Genomic DNA, 26,946 nt, shown 5'->3' with positions numbered 1-26,946 from the left:
TGGTTCTATTACCTCCATGGAAAAATACACCAAAACAACAAAAAAAATCTAATACAATATAACTTCATACATTTTTCTATTAATAGCCCCAGTGAGTGCTGACAAATGTTTGGAGTTGACCACAATGCCCAAATCAAAACCCTCAAATGGTATACCCACAAAGGCTGTGAACTCTCAAGCCAGCAAGCTAATGGACAAGATGCTAAATATCAACCCAGGACCAAGATATATTTTTAATTACTGTTGGCATTTTGCTTCTGCTTAATCCATTACATAGGAGCCAACACCATGCCTTTTTCTCCAATATCTGACTTCCTCTATTGGTAGGACTCAGCTTTAGTCAGTAACATTAGGTAGGAGGCCAACCACTAAGGAGGGTGAGTGATTGACCCGGATGACACAGCTGTACCACAGACGAAACCAAATGAACCTACAGCAGCTTACAGACAAGGTCCTTCTGTAAGCACTGCTAATGTTTTCCTGCATTTTACGGTTCTCAGGCAAGATGCTGTATTGAATTCTATGTTGGGGTAAGGTCTTCATTTTCACTTTTCTCTTTTCCTGACAAAAGTGAGATGAAAAGCATTGCTGTGGAAAGGGCCAGGCCTAGAGGACAAAAGACTGAGGGTGAGATGTTTGCACTGGGTGATAACAGAGGAGCCATTTAACCTTTCTGAGCTTTGTCTGTCTAATTTATGAAATGGAGATTTTAAAAAAATGTCTTCCCTGTTTTCTTCATTTGCATGTTGTGGGGGGGTCACATGACAAGAATTAATATATATGATATGAGAAAGTTTTTTTTGGTAAAGTATAATATAAATATAAGTGGCTATACTTTTATAACTGACATCGTAACCCTAGCTATCGATGAGGTATAATGGGACTAGGTGTAATTGTCCGTTTATTTTGCCTGTTTTTCTGAGTTCATTTGTCCCTTTTCTGACACTAATACTGGTCAATTTTTTAATTTTTTATTTTTTTTTTCGGATACTTATACCAATTCCCTTTTGTGCTTTCTCTCTGTCCAGTGTTTGCTTAAGTAGAGCCGGAAATCAAAAGCATAAATACAGAGTATTTAGCAAATGCTCTTCAAAAATCCACTTATCCCATGTTCCCAAAATCTTTTAAGAAATTTCATCAGTCATATAAGTACCGCGCGCTAACCGATTGCGCGGGGTGTCTGCTTCCTCCTCTCCCTCTCTGCCTGCCTCTCTGCCTACGTGTGATCTCTGTCTGTCAAATAAATAAAATATTTTAAAAAAAAAAAAAAAAAGAAATTTCATCAGTCAGATATTGCCATGTAATAGATACTGACAAAATTATAGCAGAATACACCAGAACCATTTGTTTCTCACCTGTGTCTGGGTCAGGTGGGATTGGGACATCGAGGCTGGATCCTGGGTTGGGTCAAGCTATAGGTCCAGCTGGGTTTGGTGTCTTGCTCTGAGCTGGTCTTAGATCTGTACCACGTGTGTTCAGCTTGGGGCCCAGGCTTAAAGGGGTAGCACCTGTGCTGGTTAACTTTCTTCCCACGAGGACAGAAGAGGTGTAAGACTGCAAGAACAATCAAAAAGATAGCAGAGTACAATCAAAAAGATAGAGGAAGTTGGGCAAAATACTGTGAAACTAAATCTACTGCTAATTCTCTCCTCAAATAAAATGTTTATTTCATCAAATCGTATGTTCTCAGGTGCAAGCTCTTATGCTTTCAACTTTGTAGTGGACCCTAGGACAACTTTTTTTGTTTGTTTTTTAAAGATTCTATTTATTTATTTGACAGGCAGAGATCACAAGTAGGCAGAGAGGCAGGCAGAGAGAGAGAGAGAGGAGGAAGCAGGCTCTCTGCTGAGTAGAGAGCCCATGATCCCAGAACCCCCAGATCATGACCTAAGCCGAAGGCAGAGGCTTTAATCCCTGAGCCACCCAGGTGCCCCTAGGACAACTTTTTCACATGGTTGAAGACCCCGTTGTTGAAACTTTAGTATGTTTGCATGTGTATGTGCCTTCTCTCTTTTGATTGTTTATTTTGGAAGGTGCATTTTCTTCTTAATTTCCAAGACTATTGAAACAATAGTTAAATAATTATGAAGACAAATGTGGGTGCAGGAATAGCTGGGTAGGAATAGAGGTATCATTGTTCCCTGGGAGTGAATCAGTGAGTCCATGCTGAGAATGAAGTTTTATGCGGGAAAACAGATGCCCTCCTGAGTCAGTCACATCCCGCCTTGCAATGCAGGTATCATGGAATATTCTGGCCAGGTTGTTTGTTTGCTTCAATGCTTAGCATAATAATCATTAAAACAAACTGGGCTTTATTTTACTGAGATGCTATTTGCCCATTTCATTAAAAAATGCTTATGAGTTGAATTGCATGCCTGATAGGTTTGACACTGTGTTTTATGCGAGGAATAGGGAAGGCCCAAGATAGACAGAAGTTCCAAGATAGAATTTCAAGATGATTTCTGACAAAATCCAGTGAAAAGCCATCTTTTTTTTTTTAGGAGATTCTCAAGTCAACATTTCAAATATTTACAAAAAAAATCCACACTCATTGAAGATAACTGTAATCATCTACACAATACACACACACCCCTTAATAAAGTATGCTTTGTAGAAAACCTTGTTTGAGTTATTACAATATTAAATGAACAGTTTATAGAATTTAGAAGAGTTCTATGAATCTTTACTAAAACTTTACTGAAATGTAAAGTTTATGTACAAAGTAAAACTGAGGCTTCTTTTTCAAAATTTTTTCTTAATTTTTTATTAACCTGTAATGTATTATTTGCCCCAGGGGTACAGGTCTGCGAATCATCAGTCTTACACAATTCACAGCACTCACCGTAGCACACGCCCTCCCCAGTGTCCAACCCCCAGCCACCCTATTCTTCCCATCCCCTCCCCTCCAGCAACCCTCAGTTTGTTTTCTGAGATTAAGAATCTCTTATGGTTTGTCTCCCTCTCTGGTTTTATCTTGTTTCATTTTTTCCTCTCTTCCCCTATGACCCTCTGTGCTGTTTCTCAAATCGAGGCTTCTTTTGAACAAAGATATTCAGTTCAAACATTATATCTAAAAGGTAAACACGTTTACCTTTCCTGGCTGTAGAGGACTAAATTCTTATGTCACAATAACCAACGGTGACAATCAATGAGGTCACATTTGAGATTTAATACTTTTTCATGGTAGCATTTTCAGTGATAAGCCTATGTGAAGATTACCTTAGGGCTAGCATCCGGGCTGCTCAAAACATCCCTGGAAGAAGTGTTTCCAAAGCTCTGCCATTCCTGGTAGAGCCCAGCTTGGCAAGTCAATTTATTAAAAATAAATAGCATTCAAATCATAGCCCTCTTCCTCTCCACCGCATTCTCCTTCTCTGTCTCTTTGTCTGTGCCTGTCTCTCACTGCCTAAATATTTTTTTAAGATTTTATTTCTTTGAAAGAGAAAGCAGAGAGAGAGAGAGAGAGAGAGAGAGAAAGCATGGTGGGGGGGGTGGCAGAGGCAGAGGGAGAAGCAGGCTTCCCACTGAGCAGGGCTCTTAACCAATGGAGCCACCCAGGTGCCCCGAAGTGTTTTTAAATGTGAGTTATAAAATTTTAAATAATTAAAATAGTGTAATATTGTTTAAAAATATTTTTAAGAGGTACATGGTGACAAGTGTCTCATTTGTGTTTCTTGTCTATCTTATGCCCATCTCCCAGTATATCCATGTTGATTCATTTTGTTATGAATATACAAAGGTACTCTCTATTACAGGTTTTATTTTGCGTCATGTCTCTTTAAATGGCAAATATGCATGTGCCTGTATTATATAGACTTAGCACACGCACACATACCATACACATAGTCTCTGTAGCTTATCTATTGCCATACTACAAACTACCTCAAGACACAGTAGCTTAAAACAAAAGCAATGTATTATTTCTCAGCATCCTGTGGGTTGGGAATTTGGACAGAGCTCTTCCTAGCAGTACTTCTGCTACAGGATGTCAACTAGAGTCATTCATTTAGCTACATTCAGCTACTGGGGGAGCTGAGATGGAAGGTCTAAGAAGTTTCATTTATGTATCTGGCACTGCAACACTCCTCCTTGTCACTTCTCTTTCCAAGTGACGTGGGCTTCTTTGCAACATGGTGGTCTAAGAGAAGTTGGACTTCTTACATGGCAACTGGCTTCCTAGCATGAATGTGCTAAGAGGTAAAGGCAAAAGCCCTAGGGTCCTAAATTCTTTTGTGGTAGAATCAAAGAGTCTAGCAACCACCAGTAGATCATATTTGAGATTAATATTTTTTCATGATTCAGTTACGATTGATGAGACTATTTTAAGATTAATCTTGGGGCTCATATCTTAAGACAGCCATGTACTTTAGAGTCACTCCTACCACCTTCCATTGGACAAAACAAGTCCCCAGATCACCCCAGATTCAAGGGGAATAGATTCTATCTTTCAGTGGGATGAATGACAAAGAATTTGCAGCTATCTTTAACTGACCATAGTATCTGTTTCATTTTATACACGCTTTAAAGTGTACGGATACCAGCCAATGGGTGATTGAAAGATGCCTACTAATATACCACAAAAAATCTGATTTCAGTTTTCAAAAAAATTATCAAGTTACTGAGAAATATTAATGTAAGTTGCAGTACTTTAAAAATAAAAATAGTTTTCTTTTAAAAAAAAAATAAACCTTTCATCACAACCTCATTGGCTTGCTGAAAGTCTACATTTTTGTAACACAATGTGTTGTTAATTAAAAAAAAAAAAAACCTCACCAAAGTATTTTTAATCACTTGGACATATCTTGACTGTCAATTTGAGGAGAGGTTAGTCTCTCCATGCATGCTTTGACATATACATTAAACCTTCTCTTACTATTCTCTTGAGAATCTAATTCCCATCAAACTTGTGACATAACCTATAACTATCACCAGCTTCTTTGTGGGAGTTTACGATCTTTGTGATATATGCCTTCTGAAATATATGTCTGTAGGCTTATGGTAAAATTAATAAAACCGAAATTAAAACTGACAGCTCTGAAATGATATGCTACCCTTAGCATATGGAATAACTACCGTGAACACTTATGGGGTTTGTTGCAAGATTATAGACAGTTACCCAATAGGGGATAACTTCTGAACTGTGTTGCTAAATCTCATTTGACAGGTTTTGGATTTGGTATAATTTTTCTATAGCATCTTAGTGTTGGGTTAGCAATATGTTAGCTATGATTCAGATGACATTTTATGCCTAAGCTCCTCAGTCTTTCTCCTCCACGTTTTCCCTCTCTTCCCTGTCACACCCTCCTCTTTCTTCCCCTCCTTTATACACTCAATCTTATCTAAATATTTTAGCAGTTAGTTCATGGCTAGGGGATTCTTTATGAAATATGTAATAAGAAACCCTTTTGTCTGACTGCAAGTCTGAGTGTGCACATCTGCAAATCTGAGAATACCCATCAGAGTTTTATCTACCTATCTACCTGCTTATCTGCCTATTGATTTATTATGTTTATACTCACTTTTTCTGTTATGGTAAGAATGCAGGTTGCAAGGATTTAGTCCTATACACTGTGTTCAGTGATCCCATCTTTTATAAAATCTGTCTTGGCCCCCTTCCTGTGTGTACATGTGTACACACACACACACACACACACACACACATTTTTTTCTTTAATGGGGATATTTATTTCTTTTTCTGGTGAATGAAGGGCTATTGTCCAGATTTTGACTTTTCCAAAAAAATAGCATTATTCCTATAAAAGAAAGTCTTACGCAGTTTGGGGAAAAATAATTAAGAATTGGTTGCTATAATAGCAAAGAGATACTCATGTATTGTAATTCTGCTAACACTTCAGGATTCTATATACTGGAAGCTATGTGGGATTATTAAAAGATGAAACTAGGAAATGGCGCCAGATGGAATTTGAGGTACTTTCAAATGTATTCCTCCTCTTTTATCCTCATTTTACCTTGAAAATGCAGAAATTACATAAACATGATTCAAACAAAGTAAATTAAAAAATAAACACATATTAACACATTTACTGTGGTTTTGAGTATAGCTATGACTCCCCATTTAAACTTATGGGCCTTTCTAAAGTTTGTCAGAAATTACATAGGCTCTTGCTTCTGACATAGTCTAGACTGGGTTACCTTTAACAACATTTTAGTAACTCTTCCTGAACGATTTCTATCCCTGCAGTCAGGATCATTTTTTGATGTAACACGGTTTTATAAATAATAAAATGCAATACCCATGCTGTAGACACTCTTGGTGACTACTCAACATCCAATTCATTCTATTTTGTGGCAACAGAGATTCCTTGAGCCTTGTTAGATATTTTTTTTCTTTTCTTACCCCCTAACCAAATAGGTCCCATGTTCTGTGCTTTGATGCTTAGAGATGTTTGCAGTATACTTCCTGGGTATTTTCTACAAAAGCTTATATCCACTGAAGAGTTTTGAGTTGGAGACAGTCAGTATAAAAAAAATAAAATAAAATAAAATAAAAAAGTCCCTGGCTTAGGGGATTCCAGAGGGGTTTGTAGGTCTAATGAACCCTAGGGACTAAGGGTTGTGTAGATGGTTTGGTGCCCACCCCCATGACCAGAGGTGGCCCAAGAGGTCTCTGTAGGGCTTCTCAGACCAGTCCATGCAGGCAAACAGTGCATATATACCTTCTTTGTGTCCTTGATCTTTGGTAACAAGAAGGTGTTCTGATGAGATTTGATATCATCCTGACAACTAGAGTAGTAGCAGGACCTAAGGCTCCTCTACTCTTAGGAGCCACACAATTTTGTAGGAGTTCTGTTGTCCCTCCTACTCTTTGGAGATAACTCTGGATTTGGGGGAGGGAACAGGGCCAAGACCCCCCTTTAGGAATATTGGGTTATTTTATATTGTGAATCATAATTCCCACATGAGAAATACATAAAACATAAATATACAACTCAGCAAATTCTCACAAAGTGAATAACCATGTCATTCCTTCTAGCTTAAGACATAAAACACAGCCAGTCCCCAAAATCCTCTTCATGGACCCTCTCAGTAACTGTTTTATCATTCTTCCCTAAAGAGAATCCTGATTTTTCAGTAAAGTGTTTCTTGCTTTTATTTATAACTTTATATAGCTTTTTTTTAACTACTTAAATATCAATTACTAAGCATTAGCTTTGTCTATTTTTAAATTTTACATAAAAGGAATCATAGTCTTTTTTTGGTTTGTGGGTTTTTTTCACTCAAAATTATTTTGTTTGTGAAATGTATACATGTTATTGTGTGTAGCTGCATCTTGTTACTTTTCTATTGCTGTATAGTATTTTATTATATAAAAACAGCACAATTTATTTAGTTTTTTATTGTTGAAGGGAATTTGGATTATTTTCAGTTTTGAGAATAAGAATTCAGATGATTTATCAAAAGCATACATGCTCAGAATTAATACACACAGTGCCCCTCACCCCCACCCCACTGTGATTCTGCTCCCTGATAACTCCCATATTAGTTACCTGATCTATAGTTGAACCTCTGTCATAGAAAGAATTAATTGCAATGTCCTCAAGAGATCTTTCCTATTTGGCCATCATGGACTGATTCAGGAAGATACTTGGTCTCAAGCTTCTCCAATGAGTGCCTTCCTGGGAATTTTGGATTGGAACAGAAGGAGAGTATATGTTTCTAAGTTGCTAGAATCTTGTAAATATAGGTGTTATTGACACCCATTTCCAAGTGGACAGGAGAAAAAATTAGAAATATCTGCAGATGAAGAAAAGAATGAAGCAGATGACCAGAGGGGCACAACTATAAGACTGTAGGAATCCTGATGATCAGAGTCCTGGTTTTGGTTTGTTCTGAAGCTTTTACTTCCTTACAAAAAAATGTCCTGTTGGCCCAAGAGAGTTTGAGTGAGCTTCTGTTACATGGAAATACAGTAATCCTAATATTACAGATATTTTTACCTGATCTGGACACTATTTGTAACTATTTCTTAAACAATGATATTTTTCAATAATTTTGTTTGTGAGAATTCAAGTATCTGCTACTTGATACTAACATGTTCAATTAATTTGAAGTAAAAGAACCTCTCTGTGACTTAGTTTATCATCAGTAACATATGACAGTTTGGACAATAAAATCTCTAAGATTTACTTTGTACCTAACACAAAATTATTCTATCAGAGTGCCAGTAGGCAAACTTATTATTTGCACTTGACTTTTCAAAGGAAGCAGTGGGGAGTCTGGTGATAATTTATTCTAAAAAATTTTGAAACCAGAATATTTCAGAACTCTTCTACTTCCTAGTAAATGGTGCATTCTCCATTAGAATATTTTCTGATGCATAGCAAGCACTCAGAAAATATTTGTCAAATGAAAGAATGAATGAATGACTATCCACTTGAGATATTTTATATCCCAAGATCTAGAACATTAAGCACATGTTTTAATGATGTTAGTTCTCATTCAACCTTTCCCATAAATCCCTAGTCTTTACAAAGACCAAATGCAACCTTTCAAGTATGTGGGTTTCTGTATCTGGGTGATTCAGAACTGAAGGGGTTAATGAAGAGTCGGATGCCTCCATAGGATATCTGTGAAGCACAAAAAGTACAGTGCCAACAAAATCCCCTGAAGAGTAAACAAAACTTGGAACTGTTGCAAACAATAAATTGTCAATACCTTATAGAAGCAATAGATAATGAAAACTTATCATGCCTATAGTTAGTATCCTCTTTAAAAGAATTTACAGAGTCTATGAAATTAAATTCTGTGCACAGTTCTCTTAATTTGTCCTTAATTAAACAATACTCCATAAATGGTGCATTCAGTGACCAAATGTTCAGAGACAGCAAAATGGTGGGTCCCAAGCCATTAGGAATGAAATAAAGGCAGTCCCTGGAGAGTCTGCAAGAATCTGGTCTCTCTAAGTGACAACTGATGGTTTAGGAAAGATAATTAACTTTGCAATTACAAACTGCAGCTTTCACCAATGCTGTTTTTTCCCCAGTATAATCTTTTAAATGTTGGATTATTTCCTATAATCGTGAAATAGTTTGCTAGGAAAAGAGAAAAGCAAACAAATACCCCCACTTTAGGCTGCTGAGTTCATCAGGAATTACATCCTTATTGATTAATTTAATGGGTATTGTTTTTTTATTTCTAATGTTAGATCAATATCCATTTAATGTGTGATGCTATGCTGATTCACAACACTAAAATTTCAGCAGTAGATTTGTACAAATAGCAAAACAATAGTTAGATTTCTCACAAAACCAGAAAAGATAGATCTTTTCTTTTTTATCAGAAGGGAAACACGAAATTACTGTTTAAAACATTAAGAGTTAAAACTTTCAAAGAACCCTCATTCTGCTTTAGATTTAATAACTTTATGCCATTTTTTTCTGCTTAAGTGATTCTCTAAAAATCTCATTACTTTATTTATTATGGATATTTAAATGACTTTCATACCAGGATAATCCAGTTTTTCTCCTCCTCCCCCAAAGAATTCAGTCTACCCTAACTGTACCTGGCCAACTTTTCTTCATGTCAGCTGACACTATCCATTAGGCAAATGTTAATGGCAAATAGGAACTGCTTTTCTTTTTCCTTTTAAAATCTGATTGCTGGAAGGACACCTTTGCGGTGTCTATATAGACAAAATTTTGAACTGTAAAAGTATCATGCACTAATTTTAGATCCCAAATACCCATCCTTTTCTCAACACTCTTCAACTTATCAGATGAAAACACCCCTTCTACTTTGCTCCATTTTCTGATTATTTGTGTTTCTAAATAGGTGTGCCTTACTGTGCATGCTCAAAGGGCTCCTACCATTCACAGCAAATACACAGGACAGTAATCTTTGAAAACTGACTCACTCAGGCAAATACCAAACTGCATTTTCTTAACACTATATTGATAAAGGTGAAGAATCAGAAGGCATTGGAGAGATACACTGGTTTTAATTTGATGCCTCAAAAAGTCAGGGAAAATTTGTTGGACCATGTCCATGTCATTAGGCTTTTTCATAATGTACTTAGGTTTCATCAGAGACTCTCATGATGTTAAATAATCTTTTTTTTTTTTTTTGAACTTAGGTGGGCTCACCCATCCTTCTTTCCTCCCTTCTTTTTTTCCTTTCCTCTTTTATTCACTCACTGAGTATTTATTGAATTCATACTCCATATTAGTACTGAACCAGAATCTGTGGGTTCAGAGAAATACACAACACCTTCAGGGATGTCACCATTAATAAAAGCTGAAGTTCGTTGCTTGTGGATAACATGTATGTATAGCCACTGGGACCTTAACTAAATATAGAGAAATGGGGTGCTTTTCTTCTCAGAGGCCTAGTTTCTACACTGCCAGAAAGCCCAGACAACTTTCCATATTCAGCTCCATTTCCATAACCATTTAGCAAAATTTCTATCTTTCCCTAAAGAAAAGAACAATGAATACAAATTATCCATCAGTCCACCTGCCAAGAGCCTATATTCTTCATAAGACTGTACCTGTGTCCATCCTAATCTGCCTCCATATTACAAGGATGCTCCCTCTCCAATGCCTTTAACCTCTGTTTCCTACCATTTGTACCTTTAAATTTACCTGGCTTTGGCCAAAAAGCTGAACTGCAGTCCTCATGACATCTGTGCATCTCTTGGGCTCCCTGAGACCATCTACCACTTACCCTTTTAGTGACTTCTCATTCCTCATTCCTCGACCCATTTCTTATTTTGCATCATCTCATCTTCCATTGAGGTCTTCTCTTATTTGATTGTACAGTTTGCATTCATTCTCCCAGCTCTGACCTTCTGACAAAAGCCCTCAAAACTGGAGAATTTCCCACAATGTAGCCCCACCTGGCCTCTGGGTCTGATGGGATTTCTAGCTGAGCCTGGCCCACATCTCAATGAGTGGGGGAAAGAGAAGAAGGAGCACATTCAACTGTTAACCCCTAGTCCAAAGTTGTATTGCCTCCTTTTTGGACAATTACAGAAGTTTTATAATTGGTTTCTCTGTATTTACTCCCCTAATATTTGGGTTTATTATCTACCATCTCAAGACGAGTAGGTCTATGGTCTTATTCTGATTATATATATTATTCTCCAACTCTAAATCATGCCATAAACCGTTTGCTTTATTCACTGCATAGCACCGTGTTCCTTGTGGTAGGCAATGTATGATATTCATCCTTGTATTTTTCTGACAACTACCATGGGAACATGGTAGAGAATTTAACATTTATCCACTGGATGCTAATTCCACTAAAATATCAATGTGCATTTTGCATGGACAATTTTCTACCAATAAATATGGGAACCACCATTTTAACAAAACTTAAGTAGGTTTCTTTACTGCAGGACTTCCCTGAGCCTTAAACATGTTAATGTACTGGTAGTACTCCAACAGGAAGTTGAAGAACATGGTACTTGACCAGGAAAACTTTTTTTTTTTTTTTCCTAGAGCATCTTGAATAGCTAGTGCTAGTGCTCTGTGGGCACATTCAGTAAAATACTGTTTCACAAAATGAAGTTTAAATAATTAGAGAGCAATTAAAAGACTTCCATGATTTAGTCCTCATTTCCCTTCCTATTTGTCCTATTTGCCTTCTATAAGTTTCTTGTCACTAACTTTATATTCTAGGCAAAAAGGCCATTTACTGTTCCAACATATCTTATGCTTTGCTAAACACCTGGGTTTTTTCTACACTCTCATCTAACCTTCTCCAGTTAAAATTTTATCCATAATTTAAGGTCCCCCCTATGAACTGTCTTTTTATGCATTAATTTTTGGCTTATTACTTAACTAAATTTGACTTCCTGCGTTCTCAAATTATATGCTGCCATTTTTATGGCGTATATCTCAATGTATTGGATATTGTGGCTAATGGTGGACACATTTCCATTATTAGTTTACAAATACTTAAAACCCTTGAACAATGAATTCTTACCATGAACTAACCACTCTTCTAGGAACTAACCACTCTTCTAGGCATTTTAGTCATTAATTAATTCAGTCATCCATCCATGTATATCCCCCCACTTTCTCTGCTCTGGCCATCCATCATAATAGTGAGTACCAAAGCACGTTCTGGGACCAAGCACTGGGACTACAACAGTAAACAAGGTAGAAAAAGCACATTCCCTACACAGTGTATATCCTAGTGGAGGAACATAGGTCAAAAACATGTGAAAAATAAGTAAGTAAGACTATTTGGAGAGAGGTAAGTGATATGTAGAAATTGAAGCACAATAATGATGTAGAGAATAACAGTGAGGAATGGGATTATTATATTGAGTAAGAATGGTCAGGACATTTTGCATATGCTAGCTCACTTAACCCTCAGAATAATACTTTGAATTACTTATTCCTATTTCCAGTTTACATATGAGCAAACTGAAATTAAGTAAAGTTCCATAGGTTCACCAAGGTCATTTAGATCATAAGTATTAAAACAGGGCTAATAAATATAATTGTTCGGTTGTACATAGCAAAACCCCAAAGAGTACCATGTAAATGATGCCTTTATCAGTCAAGATTTGATAGAGAAGCAGAACCACTAACAGTGATGTAGAATAAGGGATTTATGGTGGAGATTAGGTCTTATGTAACTATGAGAGCTGATCAAGAGTCTATAGGACGTAGCTTTTTGTCTAGGGTGGGATGAAAATAATTGTAGGTGGCCAGGGCTACAAGTGCTAAGACAATATTATATAAAGAACAAACTGAAAGGCCAAGTAAAAAATGGATGCCACAGGGACAAATTGGAATGCATATCTGTGTCTTGCTGCTCCTAACCCCAGTAAATTGGGCAATATGCAGGGGAAGCCAGTGCCATTCACCTTTGGATATACTTATACCTGGCCTAGGTCTCAGAGAAGCTGAACTGGAGGAGCTATGGCCTGGCTGCTGCCTATTCCTAAGAAATGAGCCATGAGATCAGTGATAATATGCACAGGCTACTACAGTGCATGTTGCCCTACAAGGGGCAGGGCAACAAGTCCAATGGCTGCTGCTTCTATCTTGCACAAATTCTTCTTGTGAACAACTCTGACCAGAATCATACAAGGAACAGAATTCTTGGAAATGTAGCTCTAGCTGAGTGAAGATGACACAGTGGCCCTGAGTTTTACAGTGCAAAGCCTGGGAAGCCATATATAGCATCCTTTGTAGCAGAGACAGGCTTCTCCTAGACTTTGGGACTCCAAAAGCTGCATGCTTTTGATTATACAGTATTATCTCCTTCATATAAGACACAGTATGTCTCATACTCATATACTCATAATACCTACTATGGAAAGTAGGTATTTACTAAATATTTAGTAGATAAATAATTCACATTGTCCTGTATAGGCCTCACCTGAAAGTGAGTCTAGAGAATAAAATTCTTACATTCTTCCAACTGACTTTGTAACAGAGCATACAGGTTGGGAAAAAAAAATAATAATAATCACTTTGGACAGAAAAAAATGGAAGGATCCCTTTGTCATTGAAATACTTTGCTTTTAGGAGAGCAAGTCTAAGGGTCCCATTTCAAAATGTAAGCATTTGTACTCTGGCATTACTAGACCAGTATCACCTGGGACTGTGTTAGAAATGAACATGAACATTCTCGAGTTTCTCCCCAGACCCCATGAATCAGAAATTCTAGGGATGGGGTCTACCAATCTGTGTGAATAAGCCCTCCAGGTAATTCTAATGCACACTCAGGTCTGAGAATCACTGATCTAGAAATGCTGAATTCTTGGGCTACTGAATAAAAGGAGGAGCTGAGGTAGGTCCCATTGGGTGAATGTGCACTTTTGGTAAGTAAAAGAAATGATACAGGAACCACCGAGCTGCAAACTTTAGATAATTCGGGAGAGCTAGGCAGAAGCAGAAAGAGTAGAAAGCAATACGAAGGGCAAATATGTCATACAGATGCAGATAAGAAAAACATACAGACATACTGTATGCAACGTAGGGGATTTCTCCAGTAGTATCTAGCCATACATTTTCCACACATGCTTTTGGCAGGTGGGTAGCTGACTTCCTGATGGGGCAGCTCTGGGTAAACTGATGAGTTATATCATGGGTTCCCACCCAGTTAATAAATGATCATGAAAGGGTGACACAATCACATTGGGTTCTCCAGCTTGTGTGTGGTCATGCCTCTCCTTAGGAAAGTCCTTGTTTATCTAAAGTCAGTCCCTATAGAAACAACTATTTAAAAAGCCTAGAGATAACATGAGTCTCATTAGGCCTGGGATTTTCAACTACCCCACCTTCTCTGCCTACAGCTACATCTTAACCCAGTCCTAATCTCACTTGCTCCAAATTCCTGCTTCATTTCCTCATCACTGCCACATGCTTATCTCCCCAACTCAAATATGATATTATGGTAGGATAATATTTTGAAATGCTAATCGCTGTGGGGGACTTTTTCACCCTTTATTTCCTCCTTGTTCCTTTGCTCACTGTGATCAAAGGTGAAGACCTAATTCTCTGTGGCTTTTCTGCCCACTCTGCTAAGACTTTTGGGGACTTGAGCAGATTTGTCAACAGCTGAAGAAAGAGGTCTCCACTGCAGATAAGATGTCTTAGTAAAAAACACAGAGAGGGGAGCGCCTGGGTGGCTCAGTGGGTTAAAGCCTCTGCCTTCTGCTCAGGTCATGATCTCAGCGTCTTGGGATCGAGCCCCACATCAGGCTCTCTGCTCAGGAGGGAGCCTGCTTCCTCCTCTCTCTCTGCCTGCCTCTCTGCCTACTTGTAATCTCTGTCTGTCAAATAAATAAATAAAATCTAAAAAAAAAAAACCACACATAGAGAGGAAGGAGATTTCCCCTTGGCTTAAGGTTAGAAATTCAAATGGGGAGAGAGGAAGAAGATGGCATAGAGCTTCCACATAGCTTGATAGTAAGAAGGATTTCAGAAAGAAAATGATTTATCATTTCTATCAAATGTCTCAGCATGTGGGAGCAGAGGAAGCTTCACCGAAGGATTTCAGGGTTTCCAACCTAAAGTAGGTAAAACAGAGCTTCCAGGACTGTGGGAGCCATGGCAGTCTCTCTGAGGACAAATGTCTCATGACTTGTAAAGTAGTATTTCTTGCACAATTAAGCATACAGAATAAAATTAATGTCTCCTAAGGTTGCACCTTTTTCTCTCTAGAATTATGTTTTTTCATTTACTGTTTTAGGACAATGTACCATATAGGGAAGACCTATTGTCCTGAAATGAACTTAAACACCACTGGCTTTTAGAGGTTAATTGTTAGGGGCAGGGGAGAGGACAGATTTAAACAAATTCTAGATGTAGTCATTAAAAGTGTGTATATGAATTCTACTTGAAGGGTTGGATACCATTGTTACTAATAATGCCCCTATAGTATCTAACTTGATAGTTGGTTCCTCTTAACCTCGTAGGGGAGTCAGGCTGGTATATATCATTGTTTATATAAAAACAATAAAGTAGGATTTCCTAGATAAATAGAGCTAAGTCCAAGTCTTAGTCCAAGCTAAGTTTCAAGTCCTTGCACTTGAAAGATGGAGGAGAATGGGGATTGGGGAGGTATCAGTCAGGGTCCTAATACAAATCAGATATATTTTATTAGAAGATAATAATTCTATAAGGATTTTTTTTTTCTAACAAGCATGTGGATGTAAGGGAACACAGGGCAAAGAGCATCCAGGATTTAGTACAAGCTGAGCTATTATCACCCATGGTCCAAAGGGGAGGAGAAGTCCCAGTCTCTGAAAGGAAAGCTGTGCAGTCAGAGGCCTTGAGAAAAACAGACTTCATTTGAGAGATAAAGCCAGAAGTGAGTTCACAGCAAGGATGTGGGGAGATACATCTCCAGATCTCTCCCTCTTGCTTCTTTCTTATCTCCACCTGGAGGGCCCCACAAGCTGACCTCAGTTTGAAGTCATAGAACTTGAGCCTAGTTAATGTAGTCTATGAACTCAGCCTTTCCAGGCAGAAGACAGAAGGGACAGGTGAGTGTGGATCTGGAGAGCAAACAGACAAAAAGGTGGGCTAGAAACATTGTCTCTAAGATCAGGTGTCCATAGTATTTTGAAGTATCCTTAGTTCTCTAGGCAGAATGGAAGGAATTTACTTAGATTTCTTTTACAAGTTGGTTTTATGTTGATAAAATGACATATTCTATCATTTTCTGAGCATATTTCCACCTATTAAAATAGGAAGGATATAAGGACCATGTCATTGGGTGAAAATGTCAGAGCATTTTCACCCGAGGACACTGAATTTCATATGATAATTCATATATTAATGGCATGTCCCCTGTCACCACAATGTTAAAGTCCTAACTCCCAGTTCTCTATAAATGTGACCTTATTTGGAAATTGAGTCTTTGCAGAGAATCAAGTTAAGACGAGGTTATTGGGGTGGGTCCTAATCCAATATAACTGTGTCCCTAAAGAGTGGGGGAGTTAGAACAGAGACAGACAAGGGCACAGGGAGAACATTATGGGAAGGTGAAGGCAGAGATCAGGAGGAGGCCTCTATAAGCCAAGGAAGGCTTCAGGAAACCCAGAACTAGTCAAGAAGCAAGGAAAAGGTGTTCCCTCCCAGCCCTCAAGGAATCAGTTCTGTCAATGCCCTGATCTTGGACTCCTGGCCTGTAGAGCTGTGAGCAATAGACTTCTGTTGTTTAAGCTGCCCAGTTTTAAGTATTCTGTTACGGCAGCCCTTGCAAGCTAATATACCCCTAACCCCAGTATATCCTCCATAATCTTTTCATCTGCTATAAAACATGTGTACTAATGACAAGAAATGTCCTGCATCATGTTTACCCAAAACTTAATATAAATAATCAGGGCATCTGTAGTTTTTAACAAGAGGTAAATTAACAGTTTTTAACAAGGTAAATTAATGACACTTGAAATGAAACCAATGACACTTAAGCTTTAAGTTTCCCCAAATTACGTGGACCCCTTCTAAGGCCCAGTACCTAAATTTATACTCTAAATTTGAATTCTTTCTCTTAAAGAGGGTACCCCAGATTATAAAAATGTTGGAGTCCACAAAATCTGAATCCACCCTTTATGTCAACTTCTGTTTTTATAACCTCCAACTTCAGGTACTTACTCACACAGCCGGATATGTTATCTTTATATCCTAAACCACTGCTAACATTCTTTGTTCTTATAACCAGCAACCATTAAAAATAAACCCAAAGGAAGAAATAACAAACAAAAAAAGAACAAACAACTTTGAGAGTCCTTGAGCATAGAGTGCTCTAGGCTCTGCGGGATTCCAAAATGAGGGCAAGAAGCCGTCTCTATTCTCCATCAAATGGTGATTTTTAGGTGTTATTTATTTATTTAGCATGAGGGTTCCCGTTGCAGGTGAATTATTTCAGGGAAAAGGCTTATTTCTAACACTCCTCGTCTATCATTATTTTTTCCAGGTTTTGAAACCTCAATTGCTTTGGAGAGAAGATGGAATAAAATTATAATTACATTCATTAGCATATCTAAATAGAAGCATCCTGCCCTACTGTATGTACTCATTAAGAATGATCATCAACAGATTCCAGAATCTGCCTCATTAATTAGGTGGTGGAATCATACAGCATGGTGGGAGGAGCCTAGACGTTATGACCTGACCTGGTCATGACTCTAGGGCTTTCTGTATCTTTAATTGATATATGCCCTCTACAACAGGGGCTCTATCCCATCTGTCATTCAAATAACCTTCCTCAGGCTCCATAAGCATGTACTCAAACTTACAAGTACTTAAACATTTTAGAAGAAAAAAAGCAGACATCTCTCAAATATCTCCACCAGGAATTAGGCGAGGTAGCAGAGATGCTGCTGAAATTATCTCAGGAAAAAAAAGAAAATTGTTTTTTCTATTGTCTGGGACAGCAACCTCCCAGTACTTTTCCAGGGCATGTGACTAATGTGAAGTTGTAGAGTTCATGTACCACTTACTATTTTGTTTTGCATGACTTTGCCTCGTGTTACAGTGGACCATTTCTTCCTTCATCTTTCATATGGAGGGGGCTCTACCTGAGAAACACTCTCGGCTCCTCTCCACTCTCTTACTCATACTTGCCCCAGGGAAGAAGAACTCATGTGATTGGTGAGTTTGGGAGAAGGAATTGGGAGTTCTTGGAGCAGTGTCTTTTCTCTTTTTTCATCTTCTCTTTTGAATCCACCTGTCTACAGAATCTACTTGTCTGTCTGCTCTCTGCCATGCAATCAGAATCCCTGGACCAGAGAAGCCTGATGTTCTTCAGCTACACCCATGAGTAGGTATGTAAGTCTGTTTTGGATCTCCCCTTTTTTTTTTTTTTTTTTTTGTCAGAGAGAATGAGCACAGGCAGACAAGAGTGGCAGACAGAGGCAGAGGGAGAAGCAGGCTTCCTGCTGAGCAAGGAGCCCGATGTGGGACTCGATCCCAGGACGCTGAGATCATGACCTGAGCCAAAGGCAGCCGCTTAACCAACTGAGCCACTCAGGCGTCCCTGGATCTCCCTTTAAAAGAAAAAAAAAAAGTTACCAATGCTTCCTCCTCTTCCCATATGTGCTTGCTTTTTCTCTCATCAATGAGTGAAATCTACTTACCTACCTCTGAAATCCAGGTTGGAGTTCTAATTTATTTATTCCAAAGGAATGCAGTGGAAGTAATGCTTTATGTATTTTAGGCTTAGTCCTTGAAGGGCCTGGTAACTTTCATTTCTCTCTCTTGGAATCTGTTGTAAGGAAGTCCAGCCTGCCTTGCTGGAGAAAGATGGGATGTGGAAAGGAAGCACCACATGACGTAAGGAGTCATGTAGAGGGGGATCAGAGTACCACAACCACTCCCAGAACTCAAGGGTTCAAACATATTAGAGAGATCTCTTGAAACATCCAGCCCAACCTCTCTGCCAAGTGAATGCACCCATATGAGTTACCCCAAAAAATACCACATGGAAAAAAAAAAAAGTTTAGTCAACCCATAGAATCACCAGAAGTAATCAATCACTGTTTTAACACACTAGTTTTAGGTTTTGTTATGTACAATAGACGATTCAACTTTTTTGGGTAATTTTTATGTAGTTTTAGGGTTGGAGACTTAGCAAAACCACATGGACACAGACTTCAATCACATTCTCCAAATGGCTTTGGCAGTAATTACGATATTCTAATTTCCATCTTTCTATTCTCTAGTCTGCTTATCAATTGAGCCCAAACTCTGGAAAGACAGAAAACAGTACTATGTATTAACTGGCTAAGACTCCACAACTGGAAAGAAAGTATCTTTTTACTCTAGCTAAAAACCTGTATATGCTCCGAGTTAGCCCAAATGTCACCTCCAAAACCTCTTACATGATTCCAATCATGTAAAATCTGATGTATTTTCCCAGAGTATATATTTATCACGGCATATATTTGCATTGTGTCTTCCACATTACTCTACATTCATAGAAATCAGTTTATGTCTTATTTGAATTTACATTACCATACTCAGAAACAGGCCCAACACAAAGTTATGTTTAGTAAATGCCTTTTTTTTTTTTTAGATTTATTTATTTATTTATTTATTTGACAGACAGAGATCACAGAGAGAGGCAGGCAGAGAGAGAGGCAGAGAGAGAGGAAGGGAAGCAGGCTCCCTGCTGAGCAGAGAGCCCAACGTGGGACTCGATCCCAGGACCCTGAGATCATGACCTGAGCTGAAGGCAGAGGCTTTAACCCACTGAGCCACCCAGGTGCCCTTGTAAATGCCTTTAAAATGTAACATTTGAGAAACTTTATCTGTGTTTGCTTCAACAAATAGTGTGAAATTGCATCAGTCCCCCACTTATTTTTCTAAATTTTTTTTATTTCTATGCTTTTGTCCACAGTCTGGTGATGTGGAAAGAGCAGTAACTTTTGACCAAGATGGAGTTAGATTTCAAACTTAATCTCTGCCTCTTTTTGCTTATATGGCTTTGAGCAACCACTTTCTGTTTTTGAGATTTAATCTCTTCATAAGATTGGATTGACTACTGACAGAATTTTACTAATAAATTTTTTAACAGTTTGATTTGGACGTAATTCATATATAATGCAATCATCAAATTAAAGTACATAGTCACCACAATCTAATTTTTTAAAGATTTATTTATTTATTTGAGAGAGAGCGGAAATGGGGAGGGGAAGGGAGAGACAGAAAGAAACTTTAAGCAGACTCCATGACCAGATTTAAGATTTAAGCAGATTTCACGACCCTGAGACCAGGACATGAGCCAAAACCAAGAGTGAGATGCTTAGCTGACTGCACCACCCAGGCAACCCCACCACAATTTAATTTTGAAATTCTCTCATCATCTTTCAAAAGATAGCCAGTACTTGCTAATGGTCACTCACTGTGTCCATTTTCCCTTAATCCTGACCAAGCACTAATCTGCTTCCTGTCTCTATAGAATTGTCTATTCTGGATATTTCACACAAATGGAATCATACAATTTGTAATCTTTTATGACCATGCTCTTCCACTGCCATGATATTTTCAAGGTTCATCCAATATGTGGATTAGAACTTCATTCCTTTTTACAGTCAAATCATATTTTACAGTATGACTTTACCACATTTTGTTGTCTGTTTATTATTTGACTGACATTTGGGTTGTTTCTACTTTTTGGCTATAATGCCATTGTGTGGACATTTTGTTTTCATTCCTCATAGACCTATACCAAGAAGTGGAACTGAATTGTATGAATGTTCTAATTTCTCCACATTCTTGTCAATGCTTGTAATTGTCTACCTTTTTTATTTAGTCAGACTAGTGTAGGTGAAGTGTTATCTCATGGTGACCTTGATCTGTATTATTCTAAAGAATAATGATGTTTAGGATCTCTTACCATTCTTGTTTATCATTTGCCTTCCTTGAAGAATTGTCTATTGTATATTCATTGTCTATTTTTAAGGTGGCTTTTTTTTGCATTTTGGGTTTTTTTTTAGATTTTATTTATTTATTTGACAGACAGAGATCACAAGTAGGCAGTGAGGCAGGCAGAGAGAGAGGAGGAAGCAGGCTCCCTGCTGAGCAGAGAGCCTGATACGGGACTTGATCCCAGGACCCTGAGATCATGACCTGAGCTGAAGCCAGCGGCTTAACCCACTGAGCCACCCAGGTGCCCTTAAGGTGCTTTTTTATTGTTAAGTTTAAGGAACTTTTTATTTTATATATTCTGAGACAATGATCTTATCAGGTAGATGACTTACAAATACCTTTTTCCGTTCTTTGTGGTATCTTTGCACTTTCTTGATGCACTTTGAGATACAAAAGTTTTGTTTTATTTTGATGAGTCTAATTTATCAACCTTTTCTCTAACTTTGTGTCTATGGTATTATATATAAGAATGATTTGCCTAACCCAAGATTATAAAAATTTATTCCTGTTTTCTTTTAAGAGTTGTATGGTTTAGCTTTTATGTTTATAATTCATTTTGAGTTAATTTTGTGTATGGTGTGAGGAAAGGGTCCAACTACATTCTTTTGCATATGGATATGTAGTTGTTCCAGTACCACTTGTTGCAAAGATTAGTCTTTTCCTATTGAATTATCTTAGCACCCTTATAGAAAAATCAATTCATCATATATGGAAAAGTTTATTTCTAGACTTTCAATTCTGTTTCATTACCAAAATTGATTTAAAATTTGCACTGATATAATTCTAGTGAAATAGAGAAATTTGTTCTTATAGAGCTTTCCTTCCCTATTTTTATATTATTTAGCGTTATTTTTTTCGTGTATTTATATTAACCTCTTATTTACCCTTTCTGGTTCTCTTTATTTATTCCTATGGATTTTAATTATTATCTGATGTTATTTTCTTGCTCCAGTACAGCTATGTTCCTGCCTACCTCCTTTGAACTGTTATCATCAAATGTTACATGTCTATATGTTATAGGCCCCAAAATACAATTATATACATATCATTTTATGCTACATAATTATCTTTATTGTCACTTTTTGTTTATGTACATTCAAATTATTGTTTCAAGTCAAATACTTTCAGCTTAAACAATTTTCTTTAGTATATCTTATAAGACAGATATCCTTGCAATAAATTCTCTCAGTTTTCATTATCTTGGAATGTCTTTATTTCATCTTTACTTTTGAAAGGTATTTTTGCTGGATATAAGATTCTCAGTTGACTTTTGTTTTTTTTCTTTTAACATGTTAAATTGCATTTTGGTATTCAAGAAGTCTCTCTTATTCTTTGGGCTTCACTTATACATGATGAATCTTTTTTCTCTTACTATTTTCAAGATTTTGTCCTTGTCTTTATCTTTCAACATTTTAACTAAATGTCTGGGTGTGGATTTCTTTCAATTTATCCACTCAAATTTTTTCGAGCTTCTTTGGTGTGAAGATTAATGTTTTTCATCAAATGTTGAAAGACTTCAGCCTTTATTTCCTCAAATATGTTTGTTGCTCCTTTCTCTCCTTTCCTACTGGTACTCCTATTAGGTTTATGTTGATGTTCCTAAAATTATCATGTATCTCTGGGGCTTTATTAATTTTTCTTTATTCTTTTTTTCCTCTATATTTTTTAGGTAGCATATTCTCTATCTGTCTTCAGGTTCTCTAATTTTCTCTTGTTCTAGCTCCAATCTATTAGTGAACTCTTCTAAAGAATTTTCCATTTTATTTATTTGACTTTTTGACTTCACAATTTCCATTTGGCTCTTTAAAAAAATTATCTATGATATTTTCAGTTTGATAAGACAATACCATCTCACCAAGTTGTGATGAGACATATACCTTTCTTTAATTATTGAAATATAGTATTCTTCAGTACTTTAAACATATTTGTAAAAGCTAATTTGATGTTTTTGTCAAATCTGACATCTGGTCCCTGTCACAGACTATTTCTGTTGCCTGCTTTTCTTTCCTGTGTATTGGTCATATTTTCCTATTTACTTGTATGTTTTATAATTTTTATGAGAAAATGATAACTTTTTTATTATGTACACATTTAATTTTTTAATATTTTATTTTTATTTATTTGAAAGAGAGAGAGAGAGATCACAAGTAGGCAGAGAGGCAGGCAGAGAGAGAGGGGGAAGCAGGCTCCCTGCTGAGCAGAGAGCCCGATGCGGGGCTCCATCCCAGGACCCTGAGATCATGACCTGAGCCAAAGGCAGAGGCTTTGACCCACTGAGCCACCCAGGCACCCCTATGTACACATTTTAATTAATTATATTGTATGTTATTTTAGTTATTCACTCCCCAACTCCAGGAGCTGTTATTGTTGCTTGCTAGATCCTTTGTTGATCTGTTTAATAACGTGACAGAATTGAGTCTGTGAAGGTTGTTTCCCCCACAGTGTGTTGCCTAATGTGTTTATCCTTACAGGGTGCAACACTGAACATGCACACAACCATCCTGACTTACTCTTTCGCCCTGCCCACTCCCAGGAAGACAATGGTCCTATCCAGGCTCCCTTTATTTGTTTCTTGGCCAGATATCCCTGTTAAGCTTCTGGCTGGTCTGCCTGTATTGATACCACACCCAGGTGTGAGTCTTCACTAATTGCTGACTGACTGGTATATTGTTTTTAACAATGCTGGGGAGCTTGGGTGGCTCTGTCAGTTAGGCATCTGCCTTCAGCTCAGGTTGTGATCCCAGGGTCCTGGAATTAAGCCCCACATCGAGACCCAAACTGGGCTCCCTGCTCAGCCAGGAGTCTCCCACTCCCCCTGCTTGTGCGCTGGCTCTCTCTGTCTCTCTCTGTGTCAAATAAATAAATAAAATCTAAAAAACAAAAAACAAAAAATAAAAACAAAAAACCAATGTCCAAGTGTGTAAGTCACTACACTGTCTGATCCAATTAAGCATGGGCTTCTTTTCAGGGAAAGTCTTTGTGACCTGTGTCTGAAGTTTGCTCTGACCCCTGAAGATAGTTTCTTAGTTATCCTTCCCTGGGTCTCTATTAAACTTCTGCTATTTTGTTTATTGTTCTCACGGAGCTGCTAGACTCCTTTTAATTGCTGATCACCAAAATCGCTATTGTTTTTGATAGTGTCTTTAGGTTTGAACTTCTCTATGTTGTGTTCCAAATAAAATCAGTCTCCCCACAGAGAGTTATGGGGCTTTCTTCAACAACTGTGACTCTCCTTGGAAAGAACTTCAGTATTATTATTCTGGAGAGCTAGGGCATTGAAAATGGTCTGTTTCTCTCAGAATGACACCCCTACTCTATACATGGGGCACTAAACTCAGGAGGTAGGTAACCCTGTGACTGAGCTGGGACATCAGCCAATCAGGGCTGACTATTCTTGACTTCCCACATCTTGGAGAGAGCTCCCACCCTATAAATGGGAACTGGGTGGAACAAGGGAGCCCTAAACCACTGTACCACACTTGACCACTGTACCACACTTGACTTGAATAGAGTTTCTGTAGCTGGAGCTTAGGGAGAAAAGAAAGGCTGCTGTCCTGCTTCTCCAGGGGAGAAACCTTGGTTTTAGACTGAGCACTAGGACCAAATAGAACCCTGTGATTTTGCTACATCCACCAGGACTAGATCCTCCACCACACTCAACTGGATAGAGAAGGGGAGAGGATCTGATTATAGTTCCAAAGTCACAGATTCTCACTATTCTAACTAACATTTAGTAAATGTTCTTAAATAAACATTTCATTGCCGCATGCCCTTAGGATAATTTCCGGAAATTTTAAATATTTTTTTTTCTTAAAACAATTTTTATTAGCTATTGTTTCATTGAAGAGAGTGTCTCCAGAGCTCCTTACACTGCATTCCAACTCAGTAATGGATTTACCTTTAGTTTAAGTTCAATAATCTTTCAAAGTATTGTTCAGAATGGGGATTTCGTATGTTTTTAAATCTTTTATTTTTTTAAGATTTTACTCATTTATTTGTCAGAGACAGATACAGTGAGAGAAGGAATACAAGGGGAAGTGGGAGAGGGAGAAGCAGGCTTCTCTCTGAGCAGGGAGCCCGATGCTGGACTCACTCCCAGGATCCTGAGATCATGACCTGAGCCAAAAGCAGATGCTGTCCCTGTTTTTAAAATTTTAATTCAAAAGTAATTATTTCTTTTTCTTCCTATTTTATAATGAATCAGGGTCAAGGATATGAAATCTTCAAAGATCAGGAACAAAGACCTGACCAGTGAAATCAGAGACATACAGAGAAAGAATATCATTATCCGCACAGAAAAACGGGTGAGATTTATATTGCCAAAGTAACCACAAAACACTGAGTAGGTCCAGTGTTGTGGAGCTTGTGGTCCAGTTTAAACATGACATTTTAAAATTAGTCCAACATTTAATTTGAAATGCAATTTAAATATTTTTTAACTCTTGTAAATGTGGAAAGAGGATATTATTAATGTTATCATATTTTTAAGTTCTTATACCTTGACAGCTGTTTCCTTCATGTAAGTTAGGGCCTAAGTCTTTCTCTGTTCTTTCTGAAAGCTCACTGAATTCCCCCTCCCCCACCTCATACAACCCAGTCTACTCTGGCTTTTGTTTTCTCTAGTCCTTTTTTTTTTTTTTTTTTTTGGATATGTTCATTTCTCTTCTGCCACTAACACTCGCTTTTTCCAACGTCAATCACCCAAGCAATTATCAGTAACTTGCTATTCTCTCCCTCAATTCTTTTCATGATTCTTTACAAGAAAGACTCGGGATCCAAGCTGGCAAACACAGATTTCTCCCTAATAGTGTGTGGAGGGAAGAGGTTTTGAATATTTAGACATTAATTTTTTGTTTCCTGTTCAAAAAAAGAATGTATTGCCAATATTGAAATCCTTCTAAAGTGGTAAAGATGTCAGTCATGGAATGGTGAGCTGGTACACTAACAGAATGTTGACAAAAGACATTATCCTTGCTTTAGCTCTTCTCACTTATTCTGTTCTTAACCACTTTTCAAAAACTAGGATACCTTAGCAGACATCTCAATGCCTATTTTGTAAAAATTGAAGCATATAACTAGCATAAAGTCCACTCCTTCATTAGGTACTTAATTAATGTGAATTTTCTTTTTATTCTCTACCTAGTCTTGGGCAATAGTATTTATACATACTAAGAATGGGAGACTGGCACATCCCTTCTATAGGCTTCTATTGGCTTCTTTTGGATCTTCCTGAGCATATGAAAATATGCCTAGAATGCTGGCAATGATTTTCTAGAATTTAGCAGTTGAGAAAAGAATCTTCTGACAGTGGCTTAGGGTTATTCACTAACATATTTACTGTACAGATGTACATTGATAGAATTCAAGCAAGAGCTGATGCAGTCTTCTACATTTGCATTAATTAACACAACACTGGCAAGTGACACTGTGCATAATTTTAAAAATATTTTTTAACTCACTATTGTTTATGTCGACCTCTTGAAAATATAATATGGAAATATTTTCCTTACCAAAATCGTTTTTCTTCTGCTTCATGAGCCTTCTGTTTTCTCATTGGAGGTTTTCTCTTAACCATTTTCTATCTCATAAAATTAAAAATTAAACATAGAGAATGATAGGTGATAGATAAATAGACAGACAGACTTATTTTGAGGTTCTAAAATATTAAGTTCATACAAAACACTAGAGTCTGGGGCACCTGGGTGGCTCAGTGGGTTAAGCCTCTGTCTTTGGCTCAGGTCCTGATCTCAGGGTCCTGGAATCAAGCCCTGCATCGGGCTCTCTGCTCAACAGGGAACCTCCTTCCCCACCCCTGCCTACCTCTCTGCCTATTTGTGATCTCTCTCTGTCAAATAAATAAATACAATCTTAAAAAAAAGAAAAAGAAAAAAAAAAACACTAGAGTCTGGAGATAAGCACACTTGGGCTGGAAAATTGTTATTCCCCAAATGTACAGAGGATGGCATTTACCAAGAAAATGAGTATAAACTCTAACGGCCAAGAAGAATTCTACTCTCTGTGGATATGTTATGCACCACTATCACCACTAATGTTATTATTGTCACCACTGCTATCCCCAACCCAT

The 26,946-nt window shown here is 37.6% G+C and overlaps 1 long non-coding RNA gene across 1 annotated transcript in view; it reads left to right on the top strand.

Moving 5' to 3' along the window:
• The first annotated feature begins 444 nt into the window (after nucleotides 1-444).
• The window catches only part of LOC116600797, a 69,071-nt gene continuing 42,569 nt past the window's right edge, over nucleotides 445-26,946 (top strand). Inside the window, exons 1-3 of the long non-coding RNA XR_004289816.1 lie at nucleotides 445-530; nucleotides 17,968-18,083; nucleotides 18,170-18,256. This is a non-coding gene — a long non-coding RNA (uncharacterized LOC116600797). The remainder of the gene's footprint in view (nucleotides 531-17,967; nucleotides 18,084-18,169; nucleotides 18,257-26,946) is intronic.

Source organism: Mustela erminea, chromosome 1, assembly GCF_009829155.1.
Source record: "Mustela erminea isolate mMusErm1 chromosome 1, mMusErm1.Pri, whole genome shotgun sequence".
Lineage (NCBI taxonomy): Eukaryota > Metazoa > Chordata > Mammalia > Carnivora > Mustelidae > Mustela > Mustela erminea.
Note: the sequence above shows the minus strand (reverse complement) of the source record. Positions and strands in the feature narration are given on the sequence as shown.